This window comes from Manduca sexta, chromosome 13 (genome assembly GCF_014839805.1).
Source record: "Manduca sexta isolate Smith_Timp_Sample1 chromosome 13, JHU_Msex_v1.0, whole genome shotgun sequence".
Taxonomy (NCBI): Eukaryota; Metazoa; Arthropoda; class Insecta; order Lepidoptera; family Sphingidae; genus Manduca; species Manduca sexta.
In genome coordinates this window covers 7,473,554-7,495,135 of record NC_051127.1, presented here as the reverse complement: position 1 = coordinate 7,495,135, position 21,582 = coordinate 7,473,554, and the positions used below count along the sequence as shown (strand labels likewise).

Here is a 21,582-nt window from a genome sequence, read left to right as displayed (position 1 = left end):
TAAAGTCTTTAAAAAATATCGATCTTAGTCATTTCTTTCCTTAGTATCGTTAGGTAAAAATTCTCGCAATCTAGAATAACGTAATTTACAAACAGGGAATTCTAATGTATTATGATTCTTCGGGAAATGCTTACGAGTGGCAACCTTAATCCAGATAAATCTCGGAAGCATGCAATAATTTATGGCAACACAAATTATAGGTGATTACGGTTTAATATTATAGCATGGCTTAGCTGTGTATGCTGTAATTTACGTTTCCCAGATAGCCACACCGCAGTGTCGTAATCGCTCGCGTGGTCTCGCAACAATCGCTAGTCGTAGGTCGCCCGCCACACCGCCGCCGCGCGCCTTCACGTAAACACGTTTCGCGCCATTTCTTGACAGCTCGCTACGATACGATCCCGCTGTTTGTTCCCGCGAGTGAAAACATTCCTGTTTACGCAGAATTTAAAATAAATTTGAAGTTTTTTGTGACTAGAATTTTTATAGTGATTTCGGTGAGTAAATTGTTTAGTTTAATATTTTTGTGTCCTCGGAAATAATAATTATTATTTAGACCAGTGAATGTAAGTTGGGGATGACCTTTGCGTGCATTTCTTAAAATATCATATTTATGTATTTGGTTCAAATATGTGCTTTTTAAAGGGGCATGTGTGAATTTGTTTTTACTTGAAATGTCTACCGTTGTTTGGTTAAATTATTTACACTGAACTAACATTCAATTTGTAGTGATAACTTAAATACTCATAGTATGGCCCCGTAGAGATTTTTATGAAGACTATTTTTTAAAAGAAATAGTGCTCTACAATAATAATATTGTTTTAAATAAGTAATGCTAAGTATTCTCGGTTCTTTTACCGAATACAGAATGAGTAGAAAGAATAGAAAGAGGATAGAAAGGCAAAGTAATTTAGATACTAATCTATTATTACAATTTATAAAATTTGATTTATTATTATTACAATTACTCTATTATGTATACTGTATTATAAAATAACATATTAAATAGCAAAGAGCTACAAACGACAATTTTAATTCATTTATTTTTTTGTTCCTGACGAGGGTTTAAACTATACTGCCAAATTGTTTTGCACTCCGAAATAGGAAACAAACTGAAATACTCGAACCTAATAACATATCGAAATAAACATCGTCGGTGAACGTGCAGGTACACACGAGTCGTGACCTTTGTCTATGTTAGCTAACAACACGTAACGCGCACTTTGTTACACCTGCCTGCTTCTCATTATTATGTTTCACCAAAAAATAATCGATATATTCCTTACAATACACTCAGTTCTTACGTTTCTGTCACTTAAAGTTACTTGAACAAGTTTCGTTACTATAACAAAATATGGGTATAATAAGATTTTTTAGAAAAATGTTAAGACGCCGACATCTAGCGAAATTTACTGGTACTAATTTTTGGTAAGTGCTGCGTTTTTCAAGGATATCAACTTTAATTTGCAAATTCTTGCTAAAGATTCCAATCAGTTTTTATGCAAGTTGAAAAACAAGACCAAATTAACTCATAACAAAAATGGTTTATTCAGTTTCCAAGTGATATCTACGTAGCTTATTCTTGTTTCGAATACTAATTGAGGAGTTGAGTATCTAGATCGGAGGGTTGACGACTGGCGGTTGCCGGACACCGCGCAGTCTGCCAGACGGGACGCCGGCCGGTTTTGAACCCGCACTCTGGCATCATGATTACGTGCTTATGCTTAAGTTATGTAACCTTAACTGTATATTTATGCTTGAGACCACCTTGATGATATGCGGTGAATTATGTGATGTCATGATACGTAAAATATATTTTATTGAAATCATTATGACTTCGTCGTGGTACTTTCCTTCTTAGTTCCGGTGGTTTTGTCTTTTATAGGGCCTAATAATTCCTTTATAAAATTATGGGGGTTCACCTTTTATACTTGTTAGTCTATGTATTGTTTATGACTATAAAAATTTTAGCATTACGGTATCCCTGAATCTTTTTCCGAAAAGGTTACAAATAACCATGGAATTATTTGTTAATAAGTCTAGAAAATTCGAACATTACTAATAATTTATGCTTCTTTGAAAGCAAATATATTGTAAGAAGAACAACAATAGCTAAATAACTTATTGATATGAAATACATTGGATCATTTGTGCAAATAAATGAATAATATGTCATATGACAAATGACAATATGTAGTAAATATTATGAAGAATATTTTGTGTATTATGTTCTACTAGATGTCGCTCGCGGCATCGCCCGTATGAGAAGCATTCCCGCTACATAATTCCCTAAAACCTATTGCAGCAATTCATAGCGTAATCAGGACACCGGCGCTATCTATTGTATTATTTCCCATGGGAGCAAATAATCGGGATACAAGTAAGCTATGTGTAGCACAAATTTTAACATATTCTCGCCAGTAATTGAGTGCCGTAACTGTATGTAAGGAATGCTCAAGGTCGTTTGCTCAACGCAGGGTCTTAATCCAGAATATGGTCTGTTCGTGTGCCAAACACTCAAATCCATTCAGCTATTCTTGCGTTTACTTCTAATATCTATTTTTTTTACATTTATAATATTAATAAGAGTCTCATCCCCGGGCAAAGTAATGTTGGATGTTTTTAATTAGTGTCACCCCGGAGTCAGATATTTATGCCCGATGTGGCGATAGGCTCGCCCCCTATCACATTATGGCCTGGAATATGCCCGGCGAAAAGTGGGTGAACCAGTTGCGCCTCTGTCTACCCCTTCAGGGATAAAAGGTGTGCGTGTGTGTTTGGATAATGTCAAAAAAATTACACCCAAATGTTTATAAAGCCTGAAACAATAGGAGATCGTATCACTTCAAGGGGTTTCTTCCACACAACCTTAATATATTGTCCGTCCCTATGTAGATATAGGCGTGAACTTATAGCTATGTGGTAAAACTGCTGGTCATTCAGCTGACATTTAAGCCAACGTTTCTTAACTTACTTGCTTATTTATTACGTGCGCCGCGCGATTATTGTGCAACCTTACTTCTACACGAGTCTAGAATCAAAATCATGTAAATAGAAACGTATTGATAGGCTTTTTAAGTTTAGGAAGTTCGGTAAATAGTACCACGTGTTGTAGGTACCATGACACGTTTAGATTATTTTTCGTAATGTGGTCGACATCGTGATTATTTTCGTATGGAATACAATATTAAATTCTAATTACGTGTTATTTCCATCGAATTCACTTTTGATTACCCAACTTGGAAGTTATACTTTGGACCTCACTAGTGTTATCTAACTGCTGATCCTGGCTTACAGGAGTTGTAGTGGTGGGATGAGGACGGAAAAGTCTCTAATATGACCTAAGTACTTTCGTAAGATTTCATTTTTATTTTTTTTATCTTTGAGTGATGAGACGAGCTTGCCATTGTTTTGATGGTATGGATGGTACTCCTTGAATTACAAAATACTGGTTGGCACTCTACTGCGCTCGCTATCCTGAGAGATGAAATGATAAGTCTTATAATGTCTAGTAGTTACACTGGCTACAATGTTCACCAAACCGGAAAATAACAGTGGCGGCAGACATTGCGGTGGTACCTACCCAAATGGACTCTCACATATGAGAGATCTACTACCTATATATATGTTATGTCTACCCGAATGATAGATAAGAAATTTTCGATTGAGCATTAATTAAAATATTAATTATATCACTGATAACGATAAGATAGAGACTATGTTTCTCTACAAATACGACGTTTGTAAAAAGCCTATTAAGATAAAAAATCTTATTCAAGAAGGAAGAAAATGCCAAATCCATGTGAAATTTGTTCTACACACCATATTTGAATAAAAAAACTATAGTAGAGTAGCAATTAATTGCATAATATAAACATGAATTTAAATAAAAGTTGTCCATGAAGGACTTACGTGCGCCCGCTCGGAGTAATAAGTATGTTGACGACGCGACGCGACAAATAAATTGGAGATTTACAATTTATGTTTTGACTAAACATAAACGAAAAACATTTCGCGTCTATAAACAAGATGTACCAAATTCCCTAAGCAATTGAGACAAATATATATCTCATATGCATCAAAGATCGCCGACATAAAATCCATTGATAAAATGTGACGCAGCGACACCACCAGCCCGTCAATGAAGTCGGCTTATTGTTTTAAATTGGCCCAAATAGTCGGCATCCAATGATCAGAGCGATCCTCGCAGGTCAGGGGACTAACGGGCTGTGATCTGAACGAGGGCAGTGGATATGCTATCAATCTATCAAGGCATTAGATTGCATTCACGATATGTCATTAAAGGAGCTTGGTTGTGCTACTGCTTCTAAGAAAATCTATGACAGTGTCGTCTTCTGTTTCGTATGTTGAGTGAGATTTCAAGAGGACAAACACCCTTTTTCCTTCTCTAATCTATATTCTTCAGAGTATCCATGACGCTTAAAATATTCTAGGTGTTATAAAAACACCTGCACTGTAAGGTCCTATGTTTTAGGTTATGAAAGACTTGCTAACTCTAAAAACGGTTATTCTTCCAACCTTCTTAAATTTTAAAAGTAAAATAAATTTTATTCCAAAGACAGATATTTAACCAAGTTATCGGTGATGAGATATCCAAGAGACAGTAATAGTGCTCTGTTGATACGCTGAACAAACCAAAAAAACCTGTTTTGATTACGTTATCGCATGTAAGTGAATACATCTGCCAAGACATCAAATACTAAGATATTTGCTGAGAGTATTATTATAATATAATCAATAAAACTTGCAGACGACACAGACATATAATATAATATCAGCCCTGTATTATTTACTGTCCCACTGTTGGGCACGGGCCTCCTCTACTACTGAGAGGGATTAGACCTTAGTCCACCACGCTGGCCTAGTGCGGAGTGGTAGACTCCACACGTCCTCGAAAAGTCCTAATAGAGAATTTCTCAGGTATGCAAGTTTCCTCACGATGTTTTCCTTCACCGTTAAAGCAGGCGATAATTCACAAAGAAAACGCACATAATGTTTTAGAAAAGTCAGAGGTATGTGCCCTTGTGATTTGAACCTGTGGACATTCGTCTCGGCAGTCCGTTCCACAACCAACTAGGCTATCGCTGCTGACACAGACATACTGACATGATATTTTTATATACTAAATCGCTTCTGCTCACGATTCCAGCGTAACAGTCTGCTTATGGAATAGTTTTTTTACCCAAGCATGGCAAAGTGCCTGCACTGTTGATGGTAGAGGATCAGGGTCCAGATAGAGTGTGACCTGACGAGAGAACTTTACACCTAGACAGGTAGACAGTTATACAATCCTCTTTGAAACTGGATATACACAGGGTGATCCCAGAATGCAACACACATGGATCACTATGGTAGGTTTCTACCGTAAGTGCTGTGGTCACTATCTAGGCACAACTATCCGTACACCAACAAAATCTAAGGAAAACTATTCAGATGTTAGAAAATATGTGATTAGTATGATATTGTTATTCTTCAATGTTATATACGCTCTATTTATCTCGGGGACGAACGGTAATGCGAGCGGAACAGTGATCTAAGCCACAAAATTCACAAAAAAAGACAAACATAATAATAAATACGTAGCTCATACGTTTATTGCTTAGGTGTAATTATGGATTAGGTAACGTAAAAACCCGCTAATTTATTATTTATTTGTTTTCCGTATTGAGTCATAAAAAAAATAATTTATTGATCACGAAGGCGAATATAGTTTCACTCATGATACGTCAAAAGTATAATTCTATTTACGAAGCTAGGACTTTTACCATTCAAAAAGGCTTTAGTCAAGTTAAAGAGGTTTTTTGCACTCATTGCTTTTTTATATGTATGTGGTTCCGTTTCGTTCCGTAACAGTTCCTTCGGCTTATAACATTTAGGAATATTGCACCATTATATTTTAAAATATCGAAATCGTAATCGTAGGTAGTAGTCATAGATTTTAACCTGTTTAACTAAAACAATGTCGTAATTTTCATATGATGGAGAACTGAATAACGCGATAAGCACGTTTCTCCCTGATTTTGTTGTAAAAACTATATGTTTTATTCCGAGATGTTAGATACTCAAGATCTGCGGCTAATTAAATGCAGTCACGAAAATCGGAATTAAGAAATATACGTAATAAATACTGGCTACCTTAGTTGCGTAGTTGTATTACGGTATGACTGCGATGCCGAAGTCTCGGGTTCGGTCTGAGGCGGGCAAAGTGATATTGGATTTTCCCACTCGGTTATCAATTTAAAATTTGTGCCTGATATGGTGATAGGCTCATCCTATCCCATCATGGGAGAAAGTGGGTGCATCAGTTCCGCATCTGCCTACCCCTTCGGAAACAAATGGCGTGTGTAATAACTTCCATGAGAACAGTGCAGTTCAATAAAATTTCAAACAACAACAAAAGTTTTCTTTATGGATGATTGTTGAATTATGTCGGTATGTTTAATTACTACTGTAAATTTCGCTATCCATCCTGTCATCTGATAGCTACACTATTCTATCAGGTACCTAATAACTACCAAATGCATAGAAAATATACACTTCACATTGACTAACATATTCTTTTCAAAATTGCATGGCGACAAAAGTTATGATGAACTTCAAACAGTATTTATTACAAAACTAATATATAAATTAGCATATATCTGATGTTTAACGGTATACTACACAAACTTGTGTTTGAAAATAGATGATAGAAAATAGACATTGTTTATTCAAATATATTTGTATGATATTCTAATATTTCGAAATTTAGTACCAACATACCTGTTTCCGAAGGGGTAGGTAAACAAACACACTAACTTCATTAAAAGAATCGTTCTTTTTTTGTTGTTAAAATAAATATCAAAATACGCAGGCTTGCCTAATGGTAAGCGTCACACCGTGCCGGGAATGGGACGTGCAATTTAGTTTTGTTTATAGAACACAACATATCACGCCTTTATCCTCGAAGGGATAAGCAGAGCATGCAACCAGAACACCCATACTGAGCAGAAAAACCCAATATCAGTTTACCTAGGACTACAGACGATGTGCTGCGCAAGCAATAAACTATGCCAACGAGGCTATCAATTTCGTTTACATTTTTTGTGCATCGAACCTAGGTCATCTTCGTATTAGTGACACTGAGCTAAGTAGAGGATGGTCGCATACCCTCCGCCGTACCGGTTTCTCTAGAAACCAGTTTGCGCATGCTCATATTTCCTTACTCGCAGTACTTGCGCCAGCACTCGTAACTAATGCTTTGTTTCTATAAACTATTCGATTCTTTCGACGGCTACTAATTGATTGGATTTGGTTTCGGGTGTTAGATGAATTGAAAAGTAAATTATTTTTCTGTTATATCTTGTTGAGTGCAATTTATTAGTTTTTGTGTGAAGTATTGGGTTTTTAGTTTGACATGATGGTTTAATGGAATAATTGGTCTTTTTTTGTGTCTAGTTTATAAAGTTTTTAGTTGTGTGTAGTGAAGATTTCACAAAAAACACGTTCCTAAAATTGAAAATAAATACCTAATTAAGCATCCTTACATAATATTATAATACAGTCCCCCGCTGCGTCTGTCTGTTGGAACATAATAAACATTCGAGCCACATAATGGATTTCGATGAAATTTGTCGTGGCGATTGTTTGAGACCCTGAAAGGATGAAGCTACTCTCTATCCCGGAAAAATATACAACAGGTCTTTTATGTCGGTAAAATTCTTTCACGCGGGCGAAGCCACGTGCAAAACCTAGTATTTTATAAAAATAAACTACTTTTTTAATCCAATCAGTACTTGTACAGCTTGCATTTACACCCCAAAATTCACAATTCCGGAACAAAATTATACCGTTTAACAATAAGTAGCAACAAAACGATAAAACAGTTACTTGCCCTGTACGAGCTGTTTATCGCATTTAGCACCAAATAAAGGCCGCAGCGTGACGTCGGGGATTTGTCACAGACACGCATTACGTCCCGATAACATTTCGTTTCTAAAGCTATCAGAAACATCTACTTGTATCAACATTCAGGTATACGCATCTACTTTTACTGCCAAAAGGGTAGACAGAGCCAGAATTAGTGCATTTAAATTGCGCCAAGGCTATTCGCCACCTTAAGCGGCAAGCTTATCTCTGTATCTATGATTTATCTAATTGCTGCACAATCATCACTTTTACGATCAGGTGTTTGGTCAGCGCTGTCCATATTTTTTTTTTATTTATTTATTTATACATATATTATAACACCATAACAGTTGAAACTAATGCGATGTTATACAGATTTAATTTTAACAATTTATTTCAATACATTTATGAGCCATTTCAGTGAATTCTGACAGGTTACATATAAATATATCCAAGTTCTGAGATATAGTGTTAAGCAATCGTATGGCCCGTGACAAGGGCGCAATCCTTAGTATTGGTAAAACCCCAATATCTTCGACGGTTAATATTAGGTCACGTAGGATTTTAGGAGACACTGATACCAGGTCACATTTTAGCAACTGTTCCAAAACCTGGAGCCAAGAATTGAATGTATTCATTCACTACAATCACTATTCATGTCCACGTGCACTGACAACCAATTCAATGTAGTTGTCCATGACAAACTTACATCGACTTTTACAATTATTGGAGATTATTTCGAAATTCGAGAGCAATTTGGTAAACGATTGTCGGTTGTTGCAACTAGCGACCGATTGCGTTACGACCTTGGGCCTCGCATCAGTGATCGACTCTCCATAACGCAGCGACCTGCTTCTTGGGCCGGGGAAGGGCGTGCGAACAGAGAAAGGTTTGAGCGCGAATATTGGTGATGTGAACTGAAGGTCCCTTTTAACTGGGCGGGAATGCAATCAGATTATTTATAGAGGGAAAAAAATGTGAGCGGAGGAGCAACGTTATTATATTGAAAAGAGATCATTAACGTCTAATACAACGCAGATCCTAAAATAGGAAATTTTCCAATATCAAAAATAATTTAGTGCATTCGCAGAATTTTATGCAAAAACAGCCAAGTGTTTTAATAACAACGTAAACAACATAATCTTGATTGCGGCGATCACGACTGCAACCCAGCTGATAACCATAAAAAGCGAAATATATGCTTTGGAATTGTTGTAATGTAGCATCATTACTTTACAACGTAAGTAATAAATTGTTGCTACATAACATGTCGTGTGTTTGTTAAAAATTAATTTATAAAAATATAGAAAAATATATCAAGTACTTTTATTGGTAAAATCTTATAAGTTATGCGTTGAGTTTATGCTTGTCTAGAAAGAATATTTAAAGGTTCCCGCTAAAAAAAAAACAAAAATAAAAGGGCAAAGGAACCGTAAGACATACAGCCTACCGCATACTCAATGAGCGATAGGCTATCTCAATCTGACCTTTGCATTACTAGAAAGATTACAGTTACAATATTCTAGTACTTGAGTCTTTGCCTAATGAATGACAAACGTACAACGGGATGTCTGATGACCAATAAACATCCTCAAAATGCCCGATGCGTTTCGTTTACAAAATATTGTGAACACTTCCTTATCGTGTCAGTTTCACGCAAATGTTATGGATTGGGTGTCGTTGAAATTCATGAGGCTCGAGGAGACTTGTTTATGCGTATAGCAAATGTTGATTCAATATGGTACGGCAGTGTAGATTCGATATGCTTAAACAAACTAATTATAACACTTAGTATCGTAACGTTTATATCTACGAAAGGCCAAGGTAATCCAACTGTGTAACTCTCCGTAAATGTCTTTCTGTTCAATTTTGTTATTTATTCATTTTTATTTCCGGGGCGGGCAGTGATATTGGGTATTTCTGAACAGTATTAGCGCTGAGTTTGGAATTTGAGCTCGATATAGTTTTAGACTCACCCCTTATCATACCATAGGTGGAATACACGCAACCAACAGTAGGTTCTCTAATTTGAACTCAGTTCAGGGCTTCTTTAGTGAGGAAATGTCCAATGCTTCTTTAGGGAGGAAACCCAGAACGTAAATTGATCATTCCCTAGGTTTTAGATAAATGACACTATCCTTTTTATTACTTTTACGATGATAGAGCAAAAAAATGTTGTCAAGTAGGACCGGATGTTCTAGAAATATGTCCATGAACAAATCTTTTTATATCATTCAATATGTTATTACCATTTATTTTTAGCATCCACGAGCAAGTAGTAGATACCTGGTTACTCAAAACCCCTAACCCCTAATATTCACGTAGTGCAACATTTATTAGCTTTACATTGAATAGAAAGTTACGAGTTTATTCCCCTTTCGCAACGTGTTCCTTTTACAAATAAATCTAAATTCCAACAGAATGAGAGGTTTCTATGGAGCTAATTTGTGAAAGCATTCGCCCGGTATTTATGGGTCGTACAGACTATGCTAGTGATAGTAGAAGTAACGAGTGTTTGTAAAGTCTATTAATTTAATTATCACTGCGTTCTACTAGATTCACGTATTCACATCAGACAATTAATTCGTTGAACCTTATGTGCATTGCTTCAACTTCTTTATCGAGTCTTTATGTGAGGATGTGGGTGTGGGATTGTGAGACGATATACTTATAATTTGTCGTTATTTTCTAGCAATTCATTTAGTTGAGACCACAATTTTGTTCTTTCCAATTACTTCCTTACAACTTTCTTATCTGAATTTGAAGTTATTTCCATTAAACTGAATATTGTGTAGAAAGAAATTACTGGCTTATTAATTACGTAAAATACAATTAAACGATTAAATGAAAACGTGGTTTCTCTGATGGTAGTACGACTGTCTAGTGATCTAGTAGAGACACATGACGTGTAGCTTCGATTTTTTAATTTCATAGCCCCATATTGCGTTTGTGCCCATAGCACCGAGTAACTGCACTGTCTGAGAGATATTTATCGACCGAGCTACTATCCCAGACTAAATCAGATTTTCGTTTGTGGGTTGATGTTCGTTTCTCTCCATGTCTCACGTCTACATGCTAGACAGATAAATTGCCGTTGTTCTGGACCCCGGACCTAGAACAATCTAAATGGACCTCATTGTTTTGAGACGCGGTCATGATTAAAGCGATATTATTTCAATATTATTTTACTTGACACAATATCTCTTATATCTTGGGAAAAAGCGGTTTATTTATTGCTGGATAACATTGTGTATTAAATTCCGAACTTAATGATATTAGAGTGCAGAGGAGTTTCCTTTTTTTTCCAAGTCGTGTGTAGTTTTACATTGTTATTGGGCAGTTGTGGCAAGTGTTAATAAAGTACCACGAGGTGAGGAAGCCTATATAGTAAATAAAATTAATATAAAATAAATAGCGACCGTATAACTGTCGCTAAATATTTAAATTCAAAGCAAATTTTCCTTATTTGCTGTTATTGCGTTTTGAGTATATATAAAGTGTCTGTTATTTTTATGTACTTAGCTCCAAAATTTACAACTTGTATTGATAAAATGAACATTGATAGTTAAATTTGCCACTTTATTTATACAAATATATGACGAATATATGCCTCTTCTCAATCATTTGTGAGCTATGACGTGAAGAGGCGAGTCTATCTCCATATCGGGCACAAAATCGAAATTCTGGGCTGATACTGCTGCTGATAGCAATGTAAAAACATTAATGCAATATATAATTTAATTTTATAAACTGAAGTCGGTGCATTCGGCTGAAGGTAAGTGCAACGACCTCTTATCAGAGCAATCAATCTGCTGGAATATTTTATTGCCTATATAAAAATAACAAATACTGCCAATACCATCTCCAAATCTTCAAAATATTAATTTATATTTGGGTATCAGTAATAATGCTTATCTCATTTTGTCTATCTCTTACGTGAGATTTCGTTTGTTTATCTTTCAGAGAGGCACGAGGCCTTAACCCACTGTCATATAGTTGAATATTTAATAATATTTAGAGTAACACTATACACTACAATCTAATATTGTATGGTAATACATAGTTAGGACTGAAAATCATTTTTACCGGATCGTACTAAGTTGAAATGCACACGGATTTCTTTGCTCTCATTTTGACGTTTTCTTTGTCCTAATACAAATCTTTTGGTAGATATTTTATAAATTTAGTGCATAACTTGACAAGCCCGCTGACAGGGGCACCGCGCACGTAGCGGAAGGTCGCAATTTCTATAATTCGCGGCCGCTAATGGGAACGAACCTCCTGGTTATCATAACGCGCCCACTGACAGCCGCACTACGGCGCAGCGCGGACAACCAAGACCTACATTATTAACTTGTTTTTGTTCACGGCTCCGTCCGCGTAAACGACCGGTTTCGGGATAAATTGAATTTGTCCCTACTCTATTATAAAGCTTCGAATAAGTGAAAGATTTATCAGAGTCGGATCAGTGACCGGTGATTATTTCTTACAAAAATTGTCTTGAACCTCAATGGAATAGGTGTATTATGTACGAGGTATGACCATCGCTCTAAGGTCTCGAGGAAAGGAAAACGACATTGAGTCAGGAACTTGTGTCAATTGGTTCGCCCCCTATCACATCATTGGACAGAACAGACATAGCGAAAAGTGGACGCCGAGGTTTTTTTTTTTTTTTTTTTTTTTTTTTTTTTCTTTATTAATCACGTAGGCGAACATAGTTGCACTTATGATAAGTCAAGGTACATGAGAATATTCAATTATTACTTAATTAGATTAGCTTATATAAACAAAGACAATAAAATAAATGAAAAATATACTTAGTAAACAAAGAAGCCAGCTCGGGCTGGCAGGGAAGAAGAAATAAAATTATGTATGTATGTATTTTTAAATAAGCAATAAGGGAGAAACGCGTCGCGATCCTCACCGGTGAGGACAATAAAAGCCCTAACCTAGCTAACCTACCAGCCTTTCACTAACTACCTAAGCGATGACTACCCGAAGAAGAAAGGCAGAAAGAAACTCCGGGCTTTATTTTTGTCATCAATTGTCTATTCATTTATAATATTGTTAGTAAATATATATATATTTTTTAATAAGTCTTTTCTATACAAAGTCTGATTAATTATATAAGCTAATACACGCACATCACCGTAAAATTGCGGAGAAAATCCACATAAAAGTATTTAGCAATAACTAAAAACTAACGAAAAACAATAATACTAAAAAAATTATAAAAACTATGAAACAGTCAGTGTACAGCGTGCATACGCCTACATTTACAAACATAATATTTTCATTTCATATTTTGTCGCAGATCTTGGTCAATATAATTAAGATTATAAATTTTAAGGCTGGTGCAACAAAATGATCGGTCGGTCGTCTATTATACATTGATAATTCAATGAGTCAATATAAAATAAAATATGTCACATAAATTTAAAACTGTTACCCAGTATAATGTCAAAATTGTAGAAAGGTACACATGAGACGTTTATGTAGTTAATTTATAATATTGGCGTTAACATAGGGTTGGACAGGGTGTGCAGGACTGTTTTTCCAAACCGTCTGATCATCGAGGTAATCCTTTACATTATAATACCCCTTTGACATTAATTCGCGCTTAACATGACACTTAAATTTGTAGCCCGGCAGATTGGTTATTTCAAGAGGGATTTTATTATAGAATTTGATACAATTCGCTAGATAAGATTTATTTGTTTTACAGAGCCGGAAATTTGGAAATTTGGAACGGTTTGGTTGCACCTCTTTCTATCCTTTCGGGATAAAGGTGTTTGTGTTTAAACACAATTCACTCATTGCAGTTAGTATCACATTACCAAATAGTATGAAAATAAATATTTGTAGCTCAGTGACGCCATTTTGTGTCAAGTATGTACAATAAATTGACGTGGTCTATTTAGGAATACATTTTGCTCGGTACTATTATATATCCACATTCCACTGTTTTCAGTACCATCCCGGGCGCATCCCACTCGTCTAGCGCTGCCATTCCTCAATTATAATATTATTATGTTTAAACGAATGTGGGACGGAGATTTGTAAGATATCGTCTATAATAAATTCCATTTATATAAATAGCGCTGTCATAAATAGTGGATCTAGCATTGAACAAACTTTTTACGCGATCGCTGAGGTAGTTTGCCTTATCGTTATCATCAGCAACATAAGCATCTCCTAAAAAATTTCAGAAGACCCTGTCAAAAGCGGCCTGCATCCAGTGTGCCCGTCGACCAATATTTTATTACGGCTTCGTAGCCTCCTCTTACACGTCGGTGTCTTTTCCGTATTTGAAAACTAAAATATTACATTTCCCACTCAATTACTTACACATTTGGTCGTCGAGGTTGGTTAAGGGAATGACAAATGGCATGCCATTTAAAAGTGACTAACTGATGAGAAAAAGGGGTAGAATTTTGTTGGACAACGATTCAAGATTAAATTACACTATCTGGGATATTACATTGTCCGTGTAGAGACTATACCACCTTCATATCTACCAATGCAATATATACTAATGAAATCAAGCACTAAAGCCCGGCGTATTTGGGAATATTGTCCAATCGGTAACGAAATAAATGAAATAGTAAATTGCTATCGGTGACGTTCAGATAACTATAGTAAATGTAGTTTACCTGTTAATAATTTTCTTTGTAGGTATTTGGCCCACTGGCTACCAAACATCCTCAGCCTGCATGTCCGAGCGTTCGCGGTTAGCGCCGTGTTAGCAAAAACTGTAGTTTGCGCACGCGCTGTTCGACACACTTTCACAAAATGTGTGACATTTGTATGTTACATTCTGTAAACCTTAACAGCGATTTGTTAAATCATCACGTGTACGTATAATGAGGCTACGACCCTTATAAATAATAAATAACTTCAATATAATCATGATCTCACACTGAACTAATACCGTAACAAACTTAGATGGACCTATATAATTGGTACTTGCACTACCGACTGATACCATCTAGTTTGAAATTTGAAAGAGCGATACTCGTAGACTCCGTCGATTATAATAATTATGTAACCCGTGACTTCGTCCACGTGAAAGTTTATTTCTATAGCCATGCAGTTTACTATGATAAAATATAGTTTATATTATGTAAATCTGAAACGAGATTCACCTGTATATCAAAAGTTCATCAAACTTCATTCAGCCATGACGGAATTTGCTATTTGAATGACATAATGGTTAAAGTAATTACTGGGCATTATTAATACTCCTTGGCTAAATGATATCATTATTTATAGACAAAACAACAAGTAAGGCGTGCGACTTGAAGTATCATTGGTTACATTAGTTACAGATATTGGTATATTTCCAGTAGTTGGATTTGTACATATTTTAAGGATCTATCGAACAATATAATACAAATCATGCTATTATAATGTCAAAGTCCAGACACGCGTGTGGCGCCAGCTGGTGGCGCTGTGCGAGCGTTTAAAATTCAACACACAGTGATACATTAATGTTTATACGAATTAATGCTTAACACACATAACTAGAATGCGGGCGTCGTGCAGTGTCGAAACAACTAATATATCGCTAAATTATCATTATTGACATCGATGCAGGGGCGGACTGAGTTATTGCTCGACTTACAGCTAAAAATCTGTTTTTGGTTTAAGTGGTTATTAAAGCCTATTATATTTGTGTCAAAAGTATTTTTTGTTTTTTTCTTAGTTTGTAATATACCTTAACGTAAAGAATCCTCCAAACCCAGTGTAAAAAGAATCATCAAAACATTATTTCATTTGAGGAGTTCTGTTTTACACCTTCAAATTCTAAGGTCTGATTACATTGAAACTAAAATACTTTTAAGCTATACTAAATTGAACAAAAAAGATTTTTCAAAATCAACTCACAATTGATTGAGAAATCGGACAAAAATAGAAAACATTTTAACTGACTTAAAGTCTGTTAAAAATCAATAAATATAAAATAATTGCCCTTGTTAACATAACAGCTATTTTTTCGTTCAGATCCGCCCCTGTGCATCATTTCGAGTGTATCATTTATTAACCTGATAAGATTACGAAATATTCTTACATCAGAATATATGTCCATATTCCCAAATCAGGCTTTGCATATTATATACATAATATTTTCTATTAATGTACGCACACACATATTAATAAACATATTGACTAGTTAGACCCCACCCTAGCAAAACAGCGCGCTAACCATATTTTAGAAGCCATCTAATTGATATTTTAATTCAGTTCAATAATCAATTAAACATTGTATTACTACATTATATTATGTAACAATATATTATGAATTTGCCATATTTTTTTTTTTATTTTATGCATCTCCTTAGATACAATTTTAATTTGAAACTAATTTAATAAGAAATATTTTGGTAAGTCATTTTTAAAAAATGATCTGGGATTGTTTTTTAACCAATTATTCGTAAATCTTTGTATATTTTCGCCCATAATTGTACACCGTAAATGTATGTAGTAGTAACGAATACTCAAGGTCGTTTGCTATGGGGAAGGCCTTAATCAACCAATCATCGCGAAGTGGCAGGTTTGATTCCCGCAATGAGTTATATCTTCATATGTTTAACAATTATTGGTTGACTTTCGTAGGTCCTGATACCTATGAAATCAAATTTACATATTAGGTATATGCCACCGCGAATTAAATTTTCGTTTGTTTGTATTTAACATAAAGTTTCCTGTCTCGTTTACCTTATTACCGCTACAAAAAACACAAAACTTAGTTCTAAAAATTTAGATACATATCAATAAGGATATAAACCATTTAGGTAGAATATTGCATGAGAATTACGTTTACAAGACGACAATGAGATGACTTGCCTCGTTTACCTCATCCCCAATCCTTGGAAATATTTCGAAGTCAAAGCTGAGTACCTTGCTCTAGGAATCGAGTGACGTTTCGTTATTGTCTTATGCTTGGTTTTCAAACTCGTTTTCAAAGCTTGCTTCATGTTCAATGGATAAAGAAAATGTAAGGGTTCAAATTCTTACAACATACATACATACATAACATCACGCATTTTATCCCCGAAGGGGTATGCAGAGGCGCAACTAGGGCACCCACTTTTCGCCAAGTATGTTCCGTCCCATGATGTGATAGGGGGCGAGCCTATCGCCATATCGGGCACAAATTCCAGACTCCGGGCTGATACTGAGCAGAAAAACCCAAATATCACTTTGCCCGACCCGGGATTCGAACCCAGGACCTCAGAGCGCTATTGTACCGGACGTGCAATACAACTACGCCACCGAGGCAGTCTTCGTTCGTGTAAATTCTTACAAGTATGTACACAATTGCAATACATTACAACATTATCATCTAGCATCTAACAAAACGTGTAAGTTGAAACAATATTTTTTCACTAAGAGCAATTAAAACAAAATTACGCTGCTTCAAGGTTTTTCACTGTGATACGAATCTTATCTTAGGTATCCCGAAATAACCAGCGTTTCAGAAATTAATATCCATATTTGCTGTCTCATAAAAAATACAACTGAATATCTTAAGTCCACTTTCTAGAAGACCAAAGGCCAGAATTGTATTACACAGTTGGGAACTATTACAGTTATTTTATTAGCAACTGTAATTACTTTTTAATATAACGGCAACTTAATAGGTTTATGTTACCACAATAGGTTTCGATATTAGGTAATTTGTTTGTGTCCCGTCATGTCTAAATTTATGTGATGTCTAAAATTAATTATATTACCGTAATTCAAAAGTCGTTGACATCGTCCTGTTCCTTTTTAACTTTATCTTCTATCTAGATAACATTTTGTTCCGTGACTTACTTAAAACAAGGTTCACCACAGTTTGGGTCCTTTATTATTTTATAGTTAAGATGTATATATGCAACAATTAATATTATGTGAAGTATCTACATTGCTGAAACTACCAACTGAAAATAATTTGTATTGTACTTGTATTTTAATATATTTGTATGAGAAATAAATTTCATTTATTTATATTAATGAAACTCGATTTTGCTTGCGAGTCGGCTCGCGTACTTGTCCATTCAGATTGTCAGAGATGGTATGTGGTAACCGAGACTGATAACTGTGACTTTAAGTCAGTTATATAGAAGCAGGCAATACTTACAAAACCTGGAAAGTTAACATGATAATCAATTAGATTCAATACAAAAGTAACGAAGTAGCTCGCGTCAGAAAATTGAAAAACACGATTGTATCGTACGATCAAATCGAGCGATCTTGCTATTTTATATTAGAAAAGCGAAAGTTTCTGAAGATGCTAGGTAGAAGTAAATATTATAGTACTTTTTATTCGGAAATATACAATGGGTCTTAAATTCCGGAAAAGCTCTCTCCCGCAAGGCAAGCGCGATATATGTACCTGAGTTGGTGACCATTTACCATCGTGTATGGTAAATATTGGTGTTTGGCAAATTTTTGCCATAAAAATAGTCGTTAAGTTTGTTTGTCACGCTAGTGTTCAGTAGTCCAACAAAAAGCTATTGTAATGCCGATTCGCGTGGACGTGTTGCGTACCGCCAAACATTGAGTAATGTTTTCAATTGACATCATTATTGATCATCGAATTACTAAGTACATGACGATTTATTAGTCTAGTCAAATGCTATTATTTTTTTACCTTCATCGATGTGCTAGATTTGATCGCCGCCAATATTTGTTTTTCGAAATTTGCGGTTTATCAGAAATGAGAATTTTATGTAATGGGATAGGTTTGCGGACTCCTAGAGGTGGATATAAAAAGTGGTTTAAATATAGAACCCGCTGTAGTAGTCTCCTCGTCAAGAGTTTTTTTGAGCTCACAATGCATTTACTAACATCGCAAGAAACCAACATGCGAAGGTTAACTTAACTGGTTCAACAACTCTGCCAGCCCTGTACTCGGCATCGTGATTGCGTGATGAGTTATAACTTATTAAAGTTAATTACTTCATAGAACAACCAACATACATTTGATTTAGAAAATGAAATCCTAGTAGCTTATGCCGTCAAGCGAGTAAATGCGACACCTAATATTAACATATCTGTACCACTTATAAATTCCTAATCATCAACATCATCTCCATCATCAGCCCGTTGCAGTCCACTGTTGGACATAGCCCTCTCCCAAGGTACGCCACAGAGCCCAGTCTGCTGCTTTATGCATCCAGTTGCTGCCGGCTAAATTCCAAAGTCAATTCCTAATATAAATATTTAAAGATCAAACATTTGCCTCGGTGCTGGAATCAATTCCATTTGCTTTTGTTTCGCGACCTACTCATCGCTCGCTGCGCTGTGCATGTTTGATTATTTATGGTGATAAAAGAAATCCGCGTAAAGGAGATAATCCCCGGGTTTCGTCACTAATAGCGTAAAAAACTTAAACCTCAAGGAAAACAAGTCACCTGTAGACCGTTCTCAGTCTATCCTAACTACATCACGATAAGGAAACTTAATTGGTAAAACCCAGTGCGTCGATGCAAAGGTCAACTTTCTAGGCGCACATTTACTTGTATCTTAGCTTCACCACGCCTCTATCCCTTAAGAGGTGGGCAGAGATGCAAACGGAGCCCCCACTTTTTGACATGTGTTCCACTCCATGATGTGACAGGGGGCGAGATTATCGTTAACTCACATTTATTATATCCGTGTTACTGAACTGTACATACATATAATGTGCAACGTCTGAACAAAGAACGCGGGGCACTAGAATAAGGCACTATCCCAGGTTCTTACCATACATCGTGGTCATTATACATTCAGATGCTAAACATATCCACTATCCCCTGACTAGCACACCGGTGACACCTTTTCCACTGTCACTATTCTTCACATGAGGTTCGCTGCATCGTGTACAGGGCTAGTATTATATTTTGCATATATTTTTATTTTTTCCGTCTATGAAATGAGCATATCTCAAGTCGTCAGTTGAAATCGGCATTTCGGGGGATCTTCGTTATGAAAACTAGCAGGTACAATCTGACAAGTTTATTGTCCGATATGTAGCAGTGTTTTTATTTAAGCATTGCATCCACCTGGGGCCTTATTCTCTATCCCGCACGTTATTATCACAGTGTGTAACAAGCACGTAACACAACGCATCATGTTTAGGACTATAGAAATTTGGCTTACAGAATACCATTCCACACACATTTCTCGAAGATAACATGACACGGCCGCGTTACGCGTTTACACTATCATACAGAATAAGGGCCCTGTAGCGCGAATAGTAAACATGGTGTAAAACCCGTTAGTGAGTCATTTTTAAATTGCATGTTAACAGCCACTTTATAGAGTCCGGGAGAACCGTGTATTAATGACAATAATATCGTTTCGGAAGATATTTAATAAGATGGCGGTTGTTCTGATGGTTGTCCGCCTCTGAACATAAGAGATACAGACGATGCCTGCCCTAGATAATGTTTTTAAATTTATTTTATCCTGACTGAGCACTTGATAATGTTAGTGTGGTCCAAAAAATTTTAATACCATCCAAATCCAGCATCGTTTAAAATAAAATAGTAGAAACAGATATCATAGCTACATAAGGTCCGCAGTTTAGGAACCGATCTTCCACACGATTACCGCAAAGTCGCGCTTGAGATGCCTTGTGCAACGAGATTGCACGCCCTCGCGGCGAAAGCTGTTTACCAACACCTGTTTTGTACTACAAATCTGTGTATTAATTGTGGTAATATCTTCTGGTTAAGTCTCTCATACACACCTGGATGGACATATCGTTGCTTTTATTTCTGCGGTAGAAGTAAAGCGTGTCAATAAATAAAATACAGGTTTTGTAAGCGGTAACACATTTGTGAAATATATTCAATATTTTGTATAATACTGTAGTTATTGTATTGTTCCGAAAACATGTCGTATAACAAAAGACTAATTTAGTCACGCCGGTAAAATTGAGAGAATGTAGCGTCGGTTGTAGGTATTAAGTCAACTCCATTTAAAAAAAATACAGTATACTAGCGAAGATAATAAACGAATCCTTTATTTTATTAATCTCTGCGAAACTGCGATCCTGTTGCGACATTTACCTACAAGTTGATTTCAGGACAATCATTTTTTTTTCTATACAAAAATATTATGCCTGTTTCAAATCAAATTACACTGAAATTATGCAGTTCACTTCACGTATCTTTTACATAGACTGATCCTCTTATTCTCTAATATTAATCTCAATACATTCTGGCATAAAAGTAACTGAACAAGTCCTAATCTTTAAATCATCTCAACATGTAGAAAAAAAATATTTATCTTTGTCTAAAATAAAGATACCACTTTTTCGTTTAACCTATTGAAGAATTGAAGATTATGCCGAGGACATGAAATTATTTAGAAAAGAAGTTTTAATTTTTTTCATCTACTATTGTAGCTGACTAAATAGTAAGATTAGGTACTACGCAGCGGTGCGCTGTTGTGCTCTTCTGATCAGTTTTACAGCCAACCTGAATAAACAAATAGCTCCACATTTCGCACAAACACTCACAACGGCACACTTGTAATTACAGACTACAATGGGACAGCACAATTTAACAATACTAATGGTGAATCATTAGCGCGCAAACAACATAATGCCGCCAGCTTGGTATTTTACTTTATCATACAAAAAATACAAAGTAGTGTAATTTTATGTGTCAGTTTATCGTGGATTCGCAAAATAAAAAA

At 35.7% G+C, this 21,582-nt stretch overlaps 1 protein-coding gene across 2 annotated transcripts in view; it reads left to right on the top strand.

Moving 5' to 3' along the window:
- The window catches only part of LOC115449809 (high affinity copper uptake protein 1), a 38,345-nt gene that overhangs the window by 4,217 nt on the left and 12,546 nt on the right, over positions 1-21,582 (top strand). Inside the window, exon 1 of one of the 2 annotated variants that reach the window (XM_030177712.2) lies at positions 262-497. The exons of the other annotated variant lie outside the window; for it this stretch is intronic. The gene's annotated coding sequence lies outside the window, so the exon portion shown is untranslated. Of the gene's footprint in view, positions 1-261; positions 498-21,582 lie in introns of those variants that run through there. 2 annotated transcript variants of the gene reach the window in all.